This window comes from Bos javanicus, chromosome 5 (assembly GCF_032452875.1).
Source record: "Bos javanicus breed banteng chromosome 5, ARS-OSU_banteng_1.0, whole genome shotgun sequence".
Classification (NCBI taxonomy): Eukaryota; Metazoa; Chordata; class Mammalia; order Artiodactyla; family Bovidae; genus Bos; species Bos javanicus.
The window spans coordinates 13,192,075-13,214,410 of record NC_083872.1 but is presented as its reverse complement, the minus strand read 5'-3'; positions in this window follow the sequence as shown (position 1 = coordinate 13,214,410).

Sequence of the window (22,336 nt, the reverse complement as noted above, 5' to 3'; positions counted from 1 at the left end):
GCCTGTTTTTCACCCTTTAATTCTATCTGGAGGGCTGGGTTTGTTTTTCCTGACAGTATTTGAGATTTCTAAGCTACCACAACGGTGCCAGCCCATACTGTGCACAGTAAGTGAAGAAGAAACAATCTGGCTGTTGCTTTAACACTTTGCAAATAGAAACTCGTTTCTTCTGCTTGATTTTTGCCCCTGGATATCCGACAGAGCAATCATCAATCCACCAAATAAAAGGCAGGTTTCCTTTTCATCTTCCCTACATGTAAATTTGGCAATTTCAGATGGATATTTGCAATTCAAAGAAAAGTGTTGTTTTTTAATCATGCATTGGCATTCTTTTATACAGTAAGAAAATCTGTTACCTTCCTCAATTTTTTTCAACTAAATTCGAATAAATAACTCTTTAGAATTTATGCCAACTACAATACCAAAGAACAAGACTTTTTTTTTTTTCTTTACATGGGTCCAAATGACAAGATTTTTCATTAAAGTAACTATGTTGCTAAACAATATAGCAAACCATCAAAGGACAAGAAAACCATTCTCACAGTTTGGGTGCGACAAAAGTATTTAGTGAAAGAGTACTTACTAAGTTTGTACATGGGAGCAAAATTTACCAACAAAAAAATGTGTCTCTGCGGCATGAGGATTAACTTAGGCTGATTATTTTTTAAGAAACAGAAAATTCAGGAACTTTTCTTGTTGCTTCCTTAACTGCCTAAAATAATTTAGATAAAAGGCCTGTTCCCAGAATAAAGCTATGACCAGAGATATCTGCAAGAACATGGGCCGGATGTGGTGGGGGCACTGGAGATCAGGGCACCCTCTGTCCCGCTGTCTCCACATGGCCTGTCATACAGTTGTTTGCCAAACATTTGCTGTTTTACTTCCATGGGAGTCTTCTTCCTCCCTTTTGAGTTCCCAAGCCATGACCCACAATATCCTCCTCTGCCCTTACCTGAAGATGGTAACTAAGGTGAGGGTTTCAGCCATTTTGGCAAATTACTCAGTCTTCCTGGGTCTCTCCCGTGTAATTTATGTAATTTTAAACTTTAAAGTTTTTTCTCCTGCTCATCTGTCCCATGTCAATTTAATTCTTAAATCAGCCATAAAGACTTGAAACAGCAGAGGAAAATTTCTGCCTTGCAAACAGTTGGTGTAGTTGGCAGGATTCAACTTCACAGGTTGGACACTTCCGTGAGGCTGCTGCAGCAAAGTGGAGACCCCAAGACAAGTGAAAAAGCCCAACGGAAGGAAAGAATTCTTACCATGTCAGTCTCCCTGGTTGCCTGTAGGTTCTATTGGAAAGGAGGGTGGTAAGAATTTTTTCCGCTAAAATTAAGATTAGCAGGAGAAAATATGTATGGAAGTAATTCCTTGGACTTAACAACTCTAGTAAATTTAACAGAATAACTCATGGCTTTACTGATCATTACTCTCCCCAAAACAGTCACTTTCCCTTTGTCTCTGTTGTGTCTTTTGTCTTGTTCTATATCCTGAGAGTTTGACTTTATGACCAGTGAGGATATGCTTTCTGATCTCTGCCATCTGGAAGGTGTTCATACTGGTGTGTATCTGGTGGTCAGTTGAATAGACTCTCTGTGACCCCATGATCCCATGGACAGAGTCCGCCAGGCCCCTCTGTCCATGGAATTCTCCAGGCAAGAATTCTGAAGTGAGTTGCCATTCCCTTCTCCAAGAGATCGTCCCAACCCAGGGATTGAACCCAGGTATCCTGCCTTGCAGACAGATTCCTTACCATCTGAGCCACCAGGGAACCCCTGAGTAGACTGGGATCAAAGAAGCTGTAGCCAGGTTGATCAGAAGCAGGTCACACAGCGACTGGCATCTATTCGTCCAGCCATGCTAGCTTTCAGGGGAGTTTGTCATAAGGGGTCCCTGTCCATAAGGGATATTTTTCATCTCAACTTGTTTTGTGACTTTGTTGTTTTGTGACTAAACTTGTGCAACAAGGGCCTTTACTTTCTTAGAATAATCTTGGGAGGGGACTTTCTAGACCATCTGAGGACTTCATCTTTTTGTACCCTCCTCTGAGGATGCTTCTTGCAACCATGATTAAGCCATAAAAAAGCTTATCATTTGAGTCAGTATTAAGATTCTACTTATCAATAACCAGACAGTGAGTCCTTTAAATTGGAAAAACTTCTAAATTGGTAAATCTAGAGTGCACTTTCACAGCAAACAGTTACTTTCTTGGTACCCAGGAAGGATCAAATTAAAAGGTGGATACACAGAAATAGAATAGCTAGTCTTAAGAACGCTCTTGATTAAAAAAAAAAAAAAAAAAAACCAGCTGAAGAGGTCTCATCAAATTTGCTGGTCAGTCTCCCCTCATGGGCTTTACAGATGCTACAAAAAATATTAGGTTATTTAACAAAAGAACTGGAAGAACCCAAGCAGCAACCAAGGGCCTCTTCCCAACAAGTTAGAAACCTTTGAAGGAATTTTAAGAAATACAGTATATAAAGTGAAAGTTGCTCAGTCATGTCTGACTGTTACTGCAGAGCACTATTCAAAGAGGCAGAAGAAAAAAGAATTAGAAAGGAAAGACTTATGGGACTCATCCCAGCAGGGTAAAAAATTTTAGATGGTTATTAAGAAATGGAGGGTATGGGGAGGGAGGAGGGAGGAGGGTTCAGGATGGGGAACACAGGTATACCTGTGGCAGATTCATTTTGATATTTGGCAAAACTAATACAATATTGTAAAGTTAAAAAAAAAAAAAAAGACAGTAAAAAAAAATAAAAAAAATTTAAAAAAATTAAAAAAAAAGAAATGGAATGAATAAAACCAACATTGATGGGGTTAAAACAAAAGTTTTAATATAGCACAAGTGAAGAGTGAGTAGGCCAAAGGGATACCATCCAGGCTGGCCCCCTAACACTAAAGGGTCCAAAGCAAGTCCATTCTATTTACTCCAGTTTGGAAAAACTTAAAAATCCAGAAGGCAAAATTTATGTGAGAAACCTAACCAGCAATCACTTAGGGGTAGCTGTTAGGCTAATTAATCAAATTAAAGATTAACAAAAAGGGTCCATTGGCTTGACCCCTCCTGGAGACCTAAGGCCTTTTATACAGAAGTGGGTAAAAGGGCTTGGGAATAAAAAGGAGACGTTTCCTGGGATGACTTTTCTAGTTCTCCAATGGTTAAGACTCTGCCTTCCAATGCAGGGGGTACAGGTTCAACCCCTGGTCAAATAATCAATAAATAAATGAATAAATAAATAAAAGTTAAAAATAGAAGTTAACAGGGATCCTTGATGTAGTTACCCCATGAGCTATGCTACCAAAATCATTGGTGGGACCCAGGAACAATTAGATTAAAAAATGAAAGGATTGATAAGATTATAAAGGCTGGAATGTTTAAATGGGTGTTATGTGAAGAGGTTATGTCAACATTGTCTTAATGTATCATGGGAATGGATGCTGTGTCTGACCAGAACATTTTCGCTACCCAGTACTCTAAGACCAAGACTTGTCTATGGAGTCCTAGTGGAGGCAATGGTTAGAGGTATAAGAGTTTATGAGAATGAAGTGGAAGTATTTCAGTGGACTTTATGTAATATGGCTCCCTATTTTTCGGATGACTGTGTTGTGAGGATGGGTGTCCTATCTCATCGAGGAACATTCCCCCTCCCTGGTATTATAAAAAAGGACATGTAAACACCACCCCCCAACAGACCCTACCCCCCCAGCTTCAAGCAATGTTAATCAAACATGCTAATGGGAGCCAGTGGGATAGTCTGAGACCACACAGTGTGAAGTAGAAGCTTGAAGCCAACTGTTCAAGGCTTAAGAGAAGCAACTATTTTTGTCTTGCAAATCTATACAAAATCAGAAATGCAAACACAGCCCACAATCAAAAAGCTAGAAATAAAACTCCCATAAGTTCCAGCAATTCCACTCCTGGGTATCTACCCAGAGAAAATGAAAACACTAATTCAAAATGATACATGCAACCCAACACTAATTCAAAATGATACATGCAACCCAACACTAATTCAAAATGATACATGGACCCCAATATTCACAGCAGTCTTAGTTACAGTAGCCAAGATATGAAAGCCTACCTACATATCCATAGACAGATGAATAATAATACATATGAATAGTATATGTATATAAAATCTTAGTACATATATATCTCACACATACACACACAATATTGAACACTGCTGCTGCTGCTACTAAGTCACTTCAGTCGTGTCCAACTCTGTGTGACCCCATAGATGGCAGCCCACCAGGCTCCACCATCCCTGGGATTCTCCAGGCAAGAACACTGGAGTGGGTCGCCATTTCCTTCTCCAATGCATAAAAGTGAAAAGTGAAAGTGAAGTGGCTCAGTCATGTCCGATTCTTAGTGACCCCATGGACTGCAGCCCTCCAGGCTCCTCCGTCCATGGGACTTTCCAGGCAAGAGTATTGGAGTGGGTTGCCATTGCCTTCTCCAATATTGAACACTAGTCAGCCATAAAAAAGAATGAAATCTTGCAATTTGCAATAATATGGATGGACCTAGAGGGTACTATGCTAAGTGAAATATGACAAAGACAAATACTGTATATTTTCACTTTCGTCTGGAATCTAAAAAAAACAAACGAACAAAACATAAAGAGATATATAGGTATAGAAAATAAACTGTTCCAAGGGGAGGGGGGTTTGAGAGTGGGTGAAATAGGTGAATGGAATTAAGAGGTACAAGCTACTAGCTATAAAATAATTCATAGGATATAACGTACAAAGGGAACAGTCAGTAATATTGATTTAACTTTCTGTGGTGTATAATCCACAAAATCATCAAATTACTATGTTGTATATCTGAAACTAATATAAGACAACTACAATTTTTACAAAATTACATAAAAATAAATCTTCAATGAATGAATACATAACAATGACTCAGGAAGTTTTCCTTGTTACATCCTTCTTAACTGCCTCAAAAGAATTTAGATAAAAGGCCTGTATCATATGAGAGGTATCAGAGAGATATCCACAAAGAAAATGGGTCAACATTCAGAAAATGAAGATCATGGCATCCGGTCCCACCGCTTCATGGGAAATAGATGGGGAAACAGTGGAAACAGTGTCAGACTTTATTTTTCTGGGGTCCAAAATCAATGCAGATGGTGACTGCAGCCATGAAATTAAAAGATGCTTACTCCTTGGAAGGAGAGCTATGACCAACCTAGATAGCATATTCAAAAGCAAAGACATTACTTTGCCAACAAAGGTTCGTCTAGTCAAGGCTATGGTTTTTCCTGTGGTCATGTATGGATGTGAGAGTTGGACTGTGAAGAAGACTGAGCACTGAAGAATTGATGCTTTTGAACTGTGATGTTGGAGAAGACTCTTGAGAGTCCCTTGGACTGCAAGGAGATCCAACCAGTCCATTCTAAAGGAGATCAGCCCTGGGTGTTCTTTGGAAGGAATGATGCTAAAGCTGAAACTCCAGTACTTTGGCCACCTCATGTGAAGAGTTGACTCATTGGAAAAGACTCTGATGCTGGGAGAGATTGGGGGCAAGAGGAGAAGGGGACAACAGAGGATGAGATGGCTGGATGGCATCACTGACTCGATGGACGTGAGTCTGAGTGAACTCCGGGAGTTGGTGATGGACAGGGAGGCCTGGCGTGCTGTGATTCATGGGGTTGCAAAGAGTTGGACACGACTGAGTGACTGATCTGATCTGATCTGATCTGATGGTAGGGAAATTTGACATGGGTTAGGAGCAAAGTCCACTCTGTTCCACTGTCTCTGCATGGCTCAACAATTAGTTCAGTTCAGTTCAGTTGCTCAGTCCTGTCCAACTCTTTGTGAACCCATGAATTGCAGCACGTCAGGCCTCCCTGTCCATCACCAACTCCAGGAGTTCACTCAAACTCACATCCATCAAGTCGGTGATGCCATCCAGCCATCTCATCCTCTGTTGTCCCCTTCTCCTCCTACCCCCAATCCCTCCCAGCACCACAGTCTTTTCCAATGAGTCAACTCTTCACATGAGGTGGCCAAAGTATTGGAGCTTCAGCTTTAGCATCATTCCTTCCAAAGAACACCCAGGGCTGATCTCCTTTAGAATGGACTGGTTGGATCTCCTTGCAGTCCAAGGGACTCTCAAGAGTCTTCTCCAACACCACAGTTCAAAAGCATCAATTCTTCAGCGCTCAGCTTTCTTCACAGTCCAACTCTCAAATTCATACATGACTACTGGAAAAACCATAGCCTTGACTAGATGGACCTTTGTTGGCAAAGTAATGTCTCTGCTTTTGAATATGCTATCTAGGTTGGTCAAAGCTTTCCTTCCAAGGAGTAAGTGTCTTTTAATTTCATGGCTGCAATCACCATCTGCAGTGATTTTGGAGCCCCCAAAATAAAGTCTGACACTGTTTCCACTGTTTCCCCATCTATTTCCCATGAAGTGATGGGACCAGATGCCATGATCTTCGTTTTCTGAATGTGGAGCTTTAAGCCAAGTTTTTCACTCTCCACTTTCACTTTCATCAAGAGGCTTTTGAGTTCCTCTTCACTTTCTGCCATAAGGGTGGTGTCATCTGCATATCTGCGGTTATTGATATTTCTGCCGGCAATCTTGATTCCAGCTTGTGCTTCATCCAGCCCAGGGTTTCTCATGATGTACTCTGCATAGAAGTTAAATAAGCAGGGTGACAATATACAGCCTTGACATACTCCTTTTCCTATTTGGAACCAGTCTGTTGTTCCATGTCCAGTTCTAACTGTTGCTTCCTGACCTGCATATAGGTTTCTCAAGAGACCAGTCAGGTAGTCTGGTATTCCCATCTGTTGAAGAATTTTCTACAGTTTATTGTGATCCACACAGTCAAAAGCTTTGTCCTGGTCAATAAAGCATTAGTTACCAAAAATTTGTTTTTCCATCTTAATATGATTTTCTCCCCTTTAAAGTCCCAAACCACTGTAGCAACATCCTCTTTAAGTTTAGCTGAAGATGGTATCTAAGGTGACGGTTTTGGCCATTATCAGGAGTTACATTTCCTAGGTCTCTCCCATGTATTCATATTAAATTTTTTTCTCCTGTTAATCTGTCTCATGAAAATTTAATTTTTAGACCAGCCAGAACTTAGAAGGGAAGAAAAAAATGTCTTCAGCAGTTGTAACTATACACAGGAACGGTTTAATAAGTGCTTAATAAAATAGTATCTCTGATGGAAATTGCTGATTTCAGCTAGTATCAACTCTTTCATAAGGTTATAATTCTCAGGTCTGATGTACATATTAATCACCTGATATTATTTAGAATTGGTATTTTTGCATCAATACTAGAAATTTTATTTCAGTAAATATATGAGTTCAGAAACTTCTGAATCTGTATTTGGTCACATGAGTTGAACATAAGTGACTCAGAAACAATTTGAAAAACACCCTGGCTACTCCCTATTGACTTAGAGCCAACTATGAGACACAGAGTGTTATGAAATGAATTGTTCCCCTCCTCTCCAAATTCATATGTTGAAGTCCTCACTCTCAGTATGGCTGTATTTGCAAATGGGCCCTCTAAGCAAACAATTAAGGTTAAATGAGGTCCTAAGTGTAGGGTCCTGCTCTGACAGGATTAATGTCTACAAGAAGAGACACCAGGGAACGTGCTCTCTCTCCATACATGCACTTAGGAAAGGCCATTTGGGGATATGGCTAAAAGGAGTCTGGTGTTAAGCCAGGAAGAAATTCCTCACCAAAAACTGAATCATATGGAACCTTGATCTTGGACCTCTAGCCTCCAGAACTGAGACAGTACATTTCTTTTTTGAAGCCATTGCCATCTACAAATTGGCACTTGCCATCTGCCTTTACAAGGATGAAATTATGAGCCTCACAGCTGCTGACCTTCAACACTCCCTGTAAGGAGTTCATGGAGGAGACCAGGAATGAGTTACACTTGTGCTCTGAGAAAAACTGGCAGAGCAGGTCTTCAGACAGATATTTTCAGGAGATGATTTTATGAATTCAATTCTTGCATCTTCTTGTATCTATAAAAACACTAAAATCCTTCATGGTGAAATCTGCTCCTTGTGAACAGTAGTAACCTTCTGCCAAAAAAATATGTGCTTGATTGAATGAACTCCCCCTTCACCAAAATCACATATAAACTGGCCTCCCCCCTACCTCTTTGGAGTGCTACCTCTCAGAGCTACCTGATTGCTGTCCCCCAGGCAGCAGTCCTCATTCTGCCCCAAATAATAAAGTGTACAACTCTCAGATGATACTTTGTTTTTCTTTCAATTGACATCATCCACATTGTTGTAGCAAACTAACATACAGAGTTCTCATCAGAAGTTGTTTATTCTGGATCTCTGGAAACTTCCCCACCTTGCTTCTCTTAGCTTCTCTCCTTAGACTCTCCCTGAATACTTTATTTCATTTAGGGTATCTAATACATGAGTACGGTTTTTAATACTTCAAATCTGAACAACAAAATAGACAAAGCTATAGAAATACACAGAAAAATTGGCAGAAACTACTCAAGTACCTGAATCATTCACTTTTATTGTAGTCTTTTTCCTTAAGAGTTTCAAATTTGATTCAGTTGGTACTAAAATATTAGTGATTCCTAACCTGGGACCAATGCATACCTTCCAAGAACAGTCAAACATTGTAAAATGTTGGGTACATAGAAATTTTTCTGGTGAAAGAATCTCAGTGGGATCCACTGACAAAGCTTCCCTTAAGACATAAAAATCTACCTACTTGAATTATAGGATGTGTTTTTCCAGATGTTAGATATATGAATAAACAGTTTCCCTTTTCAACTTAACCTGGTAAAATAATCCTACTACAAAAGAAATAAGTTGCCCATAAAATGTTTAGCAGTTTATGGCTTAACAAAGAGAAGACAAAAGAAAAGTATAAGAGATTATTTCAAGTCCTATTGTCTCCTTGAATCTTTCCTAAACTCTCCAATTCAAGTGTAGTCATCCATTCCTCAAATCCTCTATCTTCCCCTGTCTATGCTGCCCATCTGATGCTTATACTTTACATTCAGCCTCTGCCAGTTTAACTTTCACCAGCAGACATTCCTTCACCTTTATAATAATTATAAGATGCAGGTTGGAAACCTTTTTGGAACTGTGAATAAAGTCAAAACAATGTCTAAGAGAAAACCTCCACAAGGGCCACAGAACAGGATTTCTTATTTAAAAGCAAACATTACTTTAAAATGAAACAAGCCCCCAAACTCTGCTAAGCTCACCTAGACTTACTGAAATATCCAACCCAACTTCAGTTTTAGCCTCTCCTAGGAATGGAATTTTAAGCCAGCAGTGTGGAATTTCCTGGTTAGCAATAATGAGGTAATCTGCATGATAAGATTCTTCGCCCTTTCCACTAAGGAAAGGTGACCTAGCCTGAAAAAATTTTTGCTGTCCTTGTGTTGTTGTTGTTAATAATCTCCTTGTCCCACCCTATTTCTAGAAAAGCCTTCCATGTTGTAAAACTTCCTGGAGCACCTGTCTGTTTACTATTAAAAGGTGGGTGGCTATCAGATTCATGAATCATTTAATAAAGTCAATTTGATCTCAAATTTACTCAGTAGAATTTGCTTAACTAATACATGTGTTCTCTTTTAATTGGACTTAAAGATACTATTTATAAGCTGCAGTGTCTTATTCATGCAACAATCTATACTGTCATGGAAAGAAATGAGCAAAACAAAGGAATATTACCTGTAAAAATTCTAGACAGGAAAAATTTCAAGAAATAAAATATTTAAAAGGCAATAATTATCTTCTATAACTAAACTGGCAATAGTTTTGTTGCAGGAAGGGGCACCCCTTCCAGGGCCTGAAACTGGGCTCTTGTCTAACACTCAGAAATGAATTGTCTGAGGAGACACATGTGCTGACAAAGCAAGAGATGTTATTGGGACAGGGCTCCCGGGTGGAGAGCAGGAGGGTAAGGGAACCCAAGAGAACAGCTCTGCCACTTGGCTCACAGTCTCAGGTTTTATGGTGATGGGATTAGATTCCAGGTTGATTTGGCCAATCATTCTGACTCAGAGTCCTTTCTGGTGGTGCATGACTTGTTCAGCCAAGATGGATGCCAGTGAGAAGGATTCTGGGAGGAGGTCGGACATGTGGCGTCTCCTTTTGACCTTTCCCAAACTCTTCTGGTTGGTGGTGGCTTATTAGTTCTGTGTTACTTACCTGGACTTCCTGTCATAAAACAACTCACGTAAATGGTTACTAGGGTACCTGGCCAGGGTCGGTGGTTTCAGTCAGCGTGCTTCCCTTAACAGTATTAGAGTACATGTCATGAATTTAAGACTATAATAGGTAAGCTCAATTAAATTCATAAAATCAACTTTTCTTAGTAAGTGGAAGAAAAGCAAAACATTTAAAGGAAACAGTACAGAAAAAAAAAATTTTGAACAAGGACTATCAACCTGTTCATTTGAAAATCTGAAAGATAATTTGAGAAAAAGTTTGAAAAAGTTTTAAGTCTACCTTATATAGTACTCATGAGAAATGCTGGGCTGGATGAAGCACAAGCTGAAATTAAGATTGCCGGGAGAAATATCAATAACCTCAGATATGCAGATGACACCACCCTTATGGCAGAAAGTGAAGAGGAACTAAAAATCCTCTTGATGAAGGTGAAAGAGGAGAGTGAAAAGGTTGGCTTAAAGCTCAACATTCAGAAAACTAAGATCATGGCATCTGGTCCCATCACTTCATAACAAACAGATGGGGATACAGTGGAAACGTGTCAGATTTTATTCTTTTGGGCTCCAAAATCACTACGGATGGTGACTGCAGCCATGAAATTAAAAGATGCTTACTCCTTGGAAGAAAAGTTATGACCAACCTAGATAGCATATTGAAAAGCAGAGACATTACTTTGCCAATAAAGGTCCGTCTAGTCAAAGCTATGGTTTTCCCCGTAGTCATGTATGGATGTGAGAGTTGGACTGTGAAGAAAGCTGAGCGCCAAAGAATTGATGCTTTTGAACTGTGGTGTTGGAGAAGACTCTTGAGAGTCCCTTGGACTGCAAGGAGATCCAACCAGTCCATTCTGAAGGAGATCAGCCCTGAGATTCCTTTGGAAGGAATGATGCTAAAGCTGAAACTCCAGTACTTTGGCCACCTCTTGCGAAGAGTTGACTCATTGGAAAAGACTTTGATGCTGGGAGGGATTGGGGGCAGGAGGAGAAGGGGACGACAGAAGATGAAATGGCTGGATGAACTGATATAGTACTGATTCTACAGTTTAGCAAACATTTATGATAGAGTTCCTGAAGTTAGTTTATAAAGTCAGAAAGAAAACTGGGGCTAAAACAATGTTTCAAATTGAAATTCTTTTAGAAATATAACAAAACACAAGAGATTTTATCAAGACACTGAATTAATTAAAGCTAATTTCAATCTAAAATCCTCAACTGAGCTCATCTGATGTTGCCTCTCAAAGTCTGCAAAAAATTTTGAAAAGTAGTTTTAAACCTTATTTATTTTTGCAAAAGAAATTTAACACTATGTATATAGCCTTGATCAATAACAATGGAATCAAAATAAAATCAACCATGCCACAGTAATCATTTCTTTGAATAGAAAATAATTTTTACAAGTAATTAAACATGACATTTGAATTAGTTCATGATCTATGACAGCTCACAATAGGATAATCTTGGATTGGACCACTTAATTCTTGATTCTTTAGTCTGTTTTTCCCACAAAGGAACTTTATTTAGTTTTATTTTTTAAAAAAAGGAAATGTTAATACTAACTATAAACTCAATATTTGATGTCATTTATATTAGTTTTAACTGGAATATGGGTAATTATGAATTTACAGCTGACCCTTAAACAACGTCGGGGTTTAGGGATACCAAACCTCTGAACAGTCGAAAATCTCATAATTTCTTATAGTCAGCTCTGTATCCACAGTTCCTCCTTACCTTTGGATTCAACTAATTTGGGTCATATTTACTAAGAAAAAAAAAATCAGCATATCAGTGGACTATGCAGTTCAAACCCATGTTGTTCAAGCATCAACTTCTCTCGTGTTATCAAATTAGTTCTTCTTCCCCAGATTAAATGTCCCTGAAGGACATCTTGAAAGAATAATGAGAAAGATGACATAGTACTGACTGAAATGAAAACTAGATAACAGCAGTCTTTTGGAAACAATTCAAACAACTTAGTCTGGGAATAGCTTGGATTCTCACATAAAGTATAAAATTGAGAGAGGCAGCATGACTAGAAAGCAGTTATCTGGCAGCCCTAACATTTCAGATGCTTTCAAAATGAGGAAACCTCCCAGTTTCTTCTTCCATATGAGAAATCACAGTGCATGGCTATCAGTTGGGGCCAAAATAAACTCAAAAATCGAGGTTGACTTTCATTTTTAGCGATCTGTCCGACTAGCTGTCCTAAGAAATCTTCCGAGTACAGAATACCTAAGAAAAATGCATGAATACTCATTAAAAACAAATAAAAACCTTAACACAAATTCACTGATGAGCTGGCAGAAAAATAAGGGAAATTCTCTGAAGCCAGAATTGTCACAGTACAAACCCATAAAGCACTGAAACACTAAAAGTGGCATTCCCAAGGATGTAATTTTAACTGACCACAAGCCTTAGAGCCTAAGTGTTAAAGAGAAAGCTTAGGTTCTCTGCAAGTTGGAAAGTCAGAATGGAGACTTCAACACAATGCTAGACACCCGAACAGCTTTCAACATCGCTGCATGTGACAGAAACAATATTATATGTTGAACATAATGCTTTCTCTTCCTGGGCACAGAGGAAGGCCCACTTCCCAGCCTTCCTTGCCGTTTTGGGGGGACTGCATGACAGCATGCTGGCCAAGTAGGATGTGGGTGGGAATGATGTTCTCCATTTCCAGACCTGGCTTTCTAGAGGTAACATATTCCACACTGTAATGTTTAAAAATGTGGGAGGAAATCTCCTTTCACATCAGACTTGGCATGAGGCATAAACCATCATTCTGTTAAGCCATTGAAATTTGGGAGTTTATTTTTAACTACATTTGGCCTAATGATTTTGATTAAAATAATCCAACAAGAAAAAAACAAAGTTTGCTCCACAGAGAGAAATAATTGGAATACCTGCCCTCAATAGGATATAGTGCTGAAAGTAATATTCACAGGTGTTGTGGGGAAAAAAAAATAAGTCCAAGCAAAAAATTAGAATAGTCTCAAAGTTTTTGAGAGTCTCCAGGTACCTTGAGGATGAAACATAAATTCTCTCTCTACAAACAGACTTTAAATCTAGAATCAAATATTCTCAAATATATAATTCCAGGATATTACAAGTAAAAATAATAAAGCATGTAAGGAGACAAACGACCATGCACAAGAGAGCAGAAACAATAAACTACAGAAGTAGAAAAGCAAAAGCTACCATTACTAAAATTATCACAGGGATAATATAAATGTTTCTATTAAGAAAATACTATATTAAAATGATACACTAAAATTATAATTAAACAGTAACAAAGTTTCTAAATTTGCCATGCAGATTTGGAAAGAACTCAATGTAATTTCTAGAAATAAAAATGCAATATTGAATTTAGAAACTCCAGATTAAACACTAATTACATTCTGAAGAGAGAATCAATGAATTGAAAGATACGAAACTAATATTTAGAATGTAGCTCAGGAAAAAACATATAAAATATAAAAGGGCTAAAAATAAGATAGTCATGTGTTCTAAAATATGTTTATAAAATCTGACCTTAGTAATTAGAAGTAGTACCAGAAACTCTGGAGACTTAAATCTCTTTGAATCAAATCAACAGCTGAAACAGATATAGTTAAACAGAACTAGTAAGCTGGTAGGTAGGTCAGAAGAAATTATCCCTAATAAAACTTAGGGGAAGAGATGCAAAATACAGATGAAAGTAAAAGATTTAGAAGATGTATTGAAGCAATATGATAAACACTTCACTGAACTTCTAGGAGAGCTAGAGGGAAAAAGGGGAAAAGGATATTCAGACATAATAATATTTTCCAGTAATAAAAGACTCCTAGATTCAGGAAGCTAAATACATCCTAAGCACAACGAAATAAATAAATCTATAGTCAGAGCCATCCAAGGAAACTGAAAAACACCATGTATAAAAAGATTTAAAAGCCCAACAGAAAAACAAAACCACTTACAAAGTGCTTACATTACACCACCAATTTATTTCTCAACAATGGAAGGCGAGAGAGAGTTGGATTAAATCTTAAAGAGAGAGAGAAAAAAAAATAACATTCAGTGCATATCCAATTTAACCATATTTTAAGAATTGGGGTGAAAAAAGACATTTTTATGCAAACATTTACTAACATTATTACCATCAACAAATGCTTCTTAAAAGGAATTTCTAAAGAAAGGGCTTCAAGAAGAAAGAAGTTGACCATAAGAGAAAAAAAAAAAAACTAAGTTGTAATAAATGAATCTAACTCAAATAAATCATTTAATGCTTGATCTTACCAAACCATAATATTAACAATGTATAATTAATGGAGTTAAAAACTAATGACAAGGGGAGTTTTGTTTTAGAATAGGTCAGAACAAGAAAGCACGTTTGCTTTAAAATGAGACAAAGCCAAATAAATTATAAATATAATATTTTAAAAGCATCAGGGAACTTCAGAAGCAACAAACTAAAATTCAAAAGAAGAAAAAATCTCTTTTTTTTTTTTTGAGCAGGGGTTTTTCTCTTTCCCTTGCAGGCATTTTCTGATTCCAGGTGCTTATGGAGGCTCTGGCTTGGAAACTCTGGGACCGGGCTACAGAAAAGAGAAACTAGCAAAATTTCAGTGATTCTGCAGGACTAGTGTGGGAGGTTTCAAACTCACAACTGCTCTCCCCAAAGAACATTTGCTAAATTTTGTGCTAAACAGGAAGCTGAGAAACTAGGTGGAAAGCTTCCTGAATGCAACGTGGAATTTCCAGATGGAAGTAACCTAACTCAATATACCACCAGTCTTACCTTCAAGGAACAGGTCCTATTTTGAAGTAATGTAAGCAGGAAGACCAAAGAGCTGAGCTAAGGTCTCTGAAGGACATAGCTGAATTTTCTGCAGTCTTTCAAACTGGAGGAGCCAGAGATATACCGACTTAGAATCAAAACTCTGCAGGCAGAGAAGGAGCACAGCAAACAGAAGCAGGGGTATTGCAGAAGTGGGCTGGGTCTACCCAAAACAGAAACCCAGCCCCGACTTTAATTAATGTCTGATTGGATTCAGGAGTTCCGATCCTCACTCTTTGTATCAATAAGGGAAGATAACATAGTGTAGAACCTCGAGAGTTAAAGCACCAACATGAATTAAGAAAGTACTAGAAGTGTGAAGACAAGAAAATATGACCAACTCTCATGAGAAAAGGAGAAGTGAGCCAAATACTGGTGTTGGCAAACAAGGATTTTCAAACACCTCTGGTTAAATGTTTAAAAACATGGAGAAAAAGAGGGGCAAAGTAGATCAAAGAGTGGAGAATTTAACAGAGGATTAAAATCTATGAAAGAGAATCCAATGAACATTTCATAAATAAAAAAAGAAAATATCTGACGCTAAGAAATTAATAAATGGGCCAAAGAACTAAATAGACATTTCTCCAAAAAAGACATACAGATGGCTAACAAACACATGAAAAGATGCTCAACATCACTCATTATCAGAGAAATGCAAATCAAAACCACTATGAGGTACCATTTCACACCAGTCAGAATGGCTGCGATCCAAAAGTCTACAAATAATAAATGCTGGAGAGGGTGTGGAGAAAAGGGAACCCTCTTACACTGTTGGTGGGAATGCAAACTAGTACAGCCACTATGGAGAACAGTGTGGAGATTCCTTAAAAAACTGGAAATAGAACTGCCTTATGACCCAGCAATCCCACTGCTGGGCATACACACTGAGGAAACCAGAAGGGAAAGAGACACGTGTACTCCAATGTTCATCGCAGCACTGTTTATAATAGCCAAGACGTGGAAGCAACCTAGATGTCCATCAGCAGATGAATGGATAAGAAAGCTGTGGTACATATACACAATGGAGTATTACTCAGCCATTAAAAAGAATACATTTGAATCAGTTCTAATGAGGTGGATGAAACTGGAGCCTATTATACAGAGTGAAGTAAGCCAGAAGGAAAAACATAAATACAGTATACTAACGCATATATATGGAATTTAGAAAGATGGTAACAATAACCCGGTGTACGAGACAGCAAAAGAGACACTGATGTATAGAACAGTCTTATGGACTCTGTGGGAGAGGGAGAGGGTGGGAAGATGTGGGAGAATGGCAATGAAACATGTAAAATATCATGTAGGAAATGAGTTGCCAGTCCAGGTTCGATGCATGATGCTGGATGCTTGGGGCTGGTGCACTGGGACGGCCCAGAGGGATGGTATGGGGAGGGAGGAGGGAGGAGGGTTCGGGATGGGGAACACATGTATACCTGTGGCGGATTCATTTTGATATTTGGCAAAACTAATACAATTATGTAAAGTTTAAAAATAAAATAAAATTGGAAGAATAAAAAAAATAAATAAAAAAAAAAAAAAAAAAAAGAATAAGCAAAAAAAAAAAAAAAGAAATTAATAGATGAGTTGAACAGGAGACTGAACGCAGCTGAAAAAAAGTGAAGTAGAACTAGGTGCTGGAGAAGGAAATGGCAACCCACTCCAGTGTTCTTGCCTGGAGAATCCCAGGGACGGGGGAGCCTGCTGGGCTGCCGTCTATGGGGTCACACAGAGTCGGACACGACTGAAGCGACTTAGCAGCAGCAGCAGAGCTAGGTGCTAGTGTTTTCAGTGAACTAGGAATGAGGTTTTTTAAAAACTGAAACAAACCAAAAGCAATGAGAAAGTATATATGTATGAAAATGTACAAGACTGTGGGACATTGTTTTTGTCCAGGTACCCCAGAGAAAACACTTTGATGAAAAGATCAGCCTTCATGAGATTTAATAGTGAGAGCTCTCCAGAAAAGCATTGTTAGGGAGTGAAGCACAATTGAGAGGGAGAAATTGAACTGAAATGCAATTGCAAGAGAGGGCTTTATCAATCTTGTACAAGTTCTGGGACTGGGATGGCCCTTCAGAGAGGTCCTGAATTGAGGCAGGAAGCTGGGCACTTTTGCTTCCATTCTGACCTGTCACTGAAGGCAGCTGCCTCTGAGAAAGCGCCATAAACTTAGGCAAAGCCCAGCTCTTTGGCTGACGGCCATGCCGAGATGGGCCTCAGCTGTGAGTTGTCAGAAATCAACAATCCCAGTGGCTGGGGGAATGATGCAGAACCTGGATTCGGGATGGTTCCCCACAGCCTCCACAAGCACCCACACTTGGAGCTACCTGCTTCATATAAGTTCCCCTACCTGGAAACAATTCCTTCTGGACTCTAGTTGATCTCTTCTGCGTAAATTTGCCAGGGTAAAATTAGTGGACATATTACAGCCCTCACAATTGCAACAGTTCCTGGAGATAGAGTTGACATTCATTGTCTTCCCACTCTACTGACAATTCCTGATTCACTCTTGACTACCACATCTACTGGTTTAGGTGCTGTGGGTGTGGGGTGACAAACACTTGTTCTCAGCATTATTCACTAAGCCCTCCTTCAGCTGTGGCTGCTGCTCGTATTCACTCACCATCAAAACTGGGCAAAGAAATGGCGAAGGACATACACCCGGATCATCTGAGTGGTAAATACATTCTTACCCTCTTCAGTCTGTAGCAGAGAACTAGAGTCAATTACCCTTGCCAATATAGTGATTTCTTTTCTTGTCTACTGGTCTCTTGGAATGAGGAATCCAAAGTGATTAGATGGCAACCGTGGAATAAAACTTCTTAGGAATCTGTGTCCCCTGATAGAAACATTCCTTCCCTGGGAATCAGGCTCTCTATAAACTTAAGCGTTGGGGATTCAGTTAACATAAAATCTCCAAGTGGATCACGGAAAATGATGGTCTGTGAGTCCACTCCTATTTCCAGTATTTGGCTCTGGCTCCTTACACTGAGATTAATTAGGACTGAGCATTTTTCATCGTTGCTAGTTAGAGTGTGTGCTGTGCCCTGGAGATGGAGGCCTGTCCTTGCAGAGTATTATCCCTAAGATAACATTCAGGTTGCACCTTTACAATCCATTCCATTGCTTTATCAAGCCAGAAGTTTCTGGGTGGTTGAGTAGGTGATAGGAACTTTGGATCTCAAGTCATGTGCTCATAGCTACAGCTCCTTTGTTAGAGGGGTTCCTGGTATGAGGCATGTTAAATCACATATCAGTGAATCAAACAACAATAAACTCTTATAGAGGGGTGCTGGCTAAGGTTCTCTGAAGGCAAGTTAAACACATGTAGGAAATATGTATCAGATCTAGACAAATCACTGACTTCCAAGATGTAAGGAATCTGGTGTACTCAATTTCTTACCAATTAATTCTTTGGTCTCCTTGAGGGATGGGACCATCCTGAAGTATAACATGGGTCTCTTGCTGGCAAGCAAAACATTCCATGGTGGCAGCCCTGGAGAATGGGAGCCCATGCAGACCACATCCTGGCCACCATTGCTAGTTCATGCCTGAGCCCACTGTGCTAGAAGCAGAGTGGTGGATGACAGAAGTTAGCTGGCATCAACTGACAAAGGCTTTCTGTCTCTCTTGCTAAACAGCAAAATGCCTATTGTGTCAGTTTTCCTTGTATTGCCTCTCAGCTGTGAATGTCCCCTTCAGTACAGGCAGGGACAAATAGCAGACTTGCTGAGGATTTTCTCCTTCAAGATGAGCTTGATGTTAAGCTTTCTCAGTACAGGGTGCTAAAGGAATCTTAAGGAAGGAAACAGTCCTGGGATATCCAGTGTGGGCAAGGCATCAGCAGGGTGGATGAGAGGACATGCAAAGAGCCTACCCCCATCAGGGGCCGTGTGCATCTTCACTGCATTGCCTCAGAGCTGTTTCAGTTTTAATATTCTCTACCATAATCGGCCTGCAGAGAACTAGTTCACTTTCTTGTCCATCCCCCACCTCCCCGCCACCCACCAGTTCCCTGTGTTGTCACCACACCAACCTGATTTGCTGAGAAGGATGTAACAGGCACTTTAGGAGGCTTTGGTACCAGAAGGAAATAAACTCTGTATCATTTCTGGGCCCAGCATCATGGTCAAATTTCTAGGGGTTAATTGGTCTGTAGAGTGCCAGCAAAATCCCTTCAAAGAAAAACTGTCTGATATGGGAGAATGGCATTGAAACATACAAAATATCATATGTGAAATGAAAAAAAAAGAAAAGAAAAATGCAAAAAAAGAAAAAGAAAAACTGTCATACACAGCCTCACTTAGCACTGAAGAAGTCATAATACTTACTAGGCACTTTTGGATTCCGAAGGCAAAAGTCATATTTGAGTGTTCTGTACTGACCCATTAAACAAGTAACTGTAAGTCTGAGAGTTATGGGGCTTAAAGTAAAAGAAAATGACATGAAGTCTGACCATAGTGAAACATGTTTATCAATTGGATTCTATGACCCAGCAAGTTCAAATGACACTTAAACTGTCCAGGGCAAGAGGGCTCTGTACAGAGCCTTTCAGTTCAGTTCAGTCGCTCCGTCGTGTCCAACTCTTTGCAACCCCATGAACTGCTGCACACTAGGCCTCCCTGTCCATCACCAACTCCCGGAGTTCACTCAGACTCACGTTCATCGAGTCGGTGATGCCATCCAGCCTTCTCATCCTCTGTCATCCCCTTCTCCTCCTGCCCCCAATCCCTCCCAGCATCAGAGTCTTTTCCAATGAGTCAACTCTTCACAAAGAGCCTTTAGCCAAGCCAAATAGGAGAATCACACTGCTGATCCCAAGGGATAGAAGTAAAACTGTATCCTGGTTTTATCCTTGTTACTGGGCCTAGCAAAAGACTGAGTATCTGACCAGACAGCATTCAGAAATCTTGAAACATGTCATGGATTGTTTTTTTCAACTGATCTACCCAGTTTTAGTTCAGTTGTGCAAAGCGGTATTTCAAAACCAAGTGGAAATGGTACAAAAATGTCAAACTAAAGCAAGTCTACAAACGCCCAAGTAAGCTGAATGAGCAGATGGTTTAAATGTCTACATAGCAGCATATTCTGCTGTATTGCCCCTGCTGCCTTAACCCACACTTACAGCCTTGTAAGATTTCTTTATGATCAACAGACAAGAAAAAGCATCCGCTAGATTTATAGATGATATTAAGAAGACACCACAAGATACTACAATAAACTGGTTTATGTTCATACAACAAATATTATTCAACAGTGAAACAAATGAATAGTAACTACATGTATCAAATAGAATCATCAAGAAAATGTAATTCCATAAAATACTTTATGTAAAAGAGTATATTCAGTATGGGTGAAGGAAATGGCAACCCCCTCCAATTTTCTTGCCTGGAGAATCCTGTGGACAGAGGAGCCTGGAGGGCTGCTGTCCATGGGGTCGCACAGAGTTGGACACAACTGAAGCAACTTAGCATGCATGCATGCATTGGAGAAGAAAATGGTAACCCATTCCAGTATTCTGGCCTGGGGAATCCCAGGGGAAGAGGAGCCTGGTGGGCTGCCATATATGGGGTTGCACAGAGTCGGACACGACTGAAGCGACTTAGCAGCAGCAGTGGCATATTCCGTATGCATGCATGCTAAGTCGCTTCAGTCATGTCCGACTCTGTGCAACCCCATAGACTTTAGCCCACCAGGCTCCTCTGTCCATGGGATTCTCCAGGAAAGAATACTGAAGTGAGTTGCTGTGCCCTCCTCCAGGGGATGTTTCTAACCCAGGGATCAAACCCATGTCTCCTACATTGGCACGTGGGTTCTTTACCACTAGCACCACCTGGGAAGCTTCATACTTACTATAACTCCATTTATGAAAAGATCTAAGACCAGAAAGCTAAAAATTAAAATATTTGGAGATGCATGATAGAAAAGCAAGGAATGATTAATACAAAGTGAAGGATATATATGCCTTTGTGTATTTGGGCTGAGAAGCAGCAGTAATTCTGTTAGAGAAACACAGAGGCCTTCAAAGGAATTGGTAATGTTGTATATCCTAAGCTTGTGATGGATATATGAGTACTAATCTTATAGTCATTCTTTTTGCTAGTGGCTCTCAATCCAGGCTGTACTTTGGAATCACCTGAAGAGCTTTAAAAACCAAGAACAAGACACAAAATCTGATGCCCTGGCACTGAGGGATTTATCCTGAGATGTCTGGGTTCGAATGTTTTCCAAGTGATTCTAACTTGTAATTAGATTTGAGAAACATTGTTTTACACTCTTAATATAGTCTTTTGTATTTTTATACATTTTTTTTTTTTTTAGAAGACCAAGGACACTGGAAATGAAGGAATTCTCGACTTAGAGTTGTTGTGATATATTGACCCATGTTGCTGCTTGCTCCATGGCAGCCAGATCACATGGTAGTTTATTGGCCTTTAAGGACAAGCCACATAAATGTTCTCATGAGGTAATAACTGCTCCCACCCTAACTCAGTCAACCCCACTTGCTCCTTCTCTTTAGTCACCACCTCGTCTGCCAATGAATTTTACCCTAACCTAGCACACTTCAGGCATCTGAAACACAGGCATTTTTCTTTGTGCTATTTATCCTCTAATTCTGATGTTTCTCTTTCTCTCTTCTTATTTCACTTTTTCCTGCCTTTATGCCTTCAGGCCGTTATTTTGGCTTTCTTCTTCCCTCCTGACAATCCCATTTAGTGCTTTTCTTTCCACTACTTTTTCGTCATGGAAATGTCTAAACACTGACTTAGGTCTCTTCCTAAATAGATTATTTTATAAAGAAAAGAAGAATTAAAATGCATTAACTAAGGAACTTGTCTTTTAAATTGGTAAAAGAAAAAAAGAATTTAACAAGGATATTAACTCTGACAGCTCTGTTTCAGGTTTTTCTCTATTTTTATAAGTTCCTAAAAATTATACAGGAGTGGAATCAAGTTCTTAAATGTCACTTCTTCAGTGTAGTGCTTTAATATCACTAAGAAACAGTATATTTTAAATATCCCTGAATCCAAATCAAAGATATCAAACATGTAAAAATGAAAGCATGATCATCTAGGATGAAACTCAAGAAGCTGAGCCCAATAAAATCAATACCAGCTCTATTTTTATCATGTAAACTAAGTGTGAACATTCAAGCTAGTAACACAATGGGGAACTTAAGGCATGAAATGTTTCAAATTCCCATTACTGAATAAGATGCTTAAATGTTAATGGTATGCTGAGAATAATTGCATTTTTTCACCAGGACTTTCAAGAACTGTACTGGAATATCTCAAACATTTTTGTTATGTAAGTTA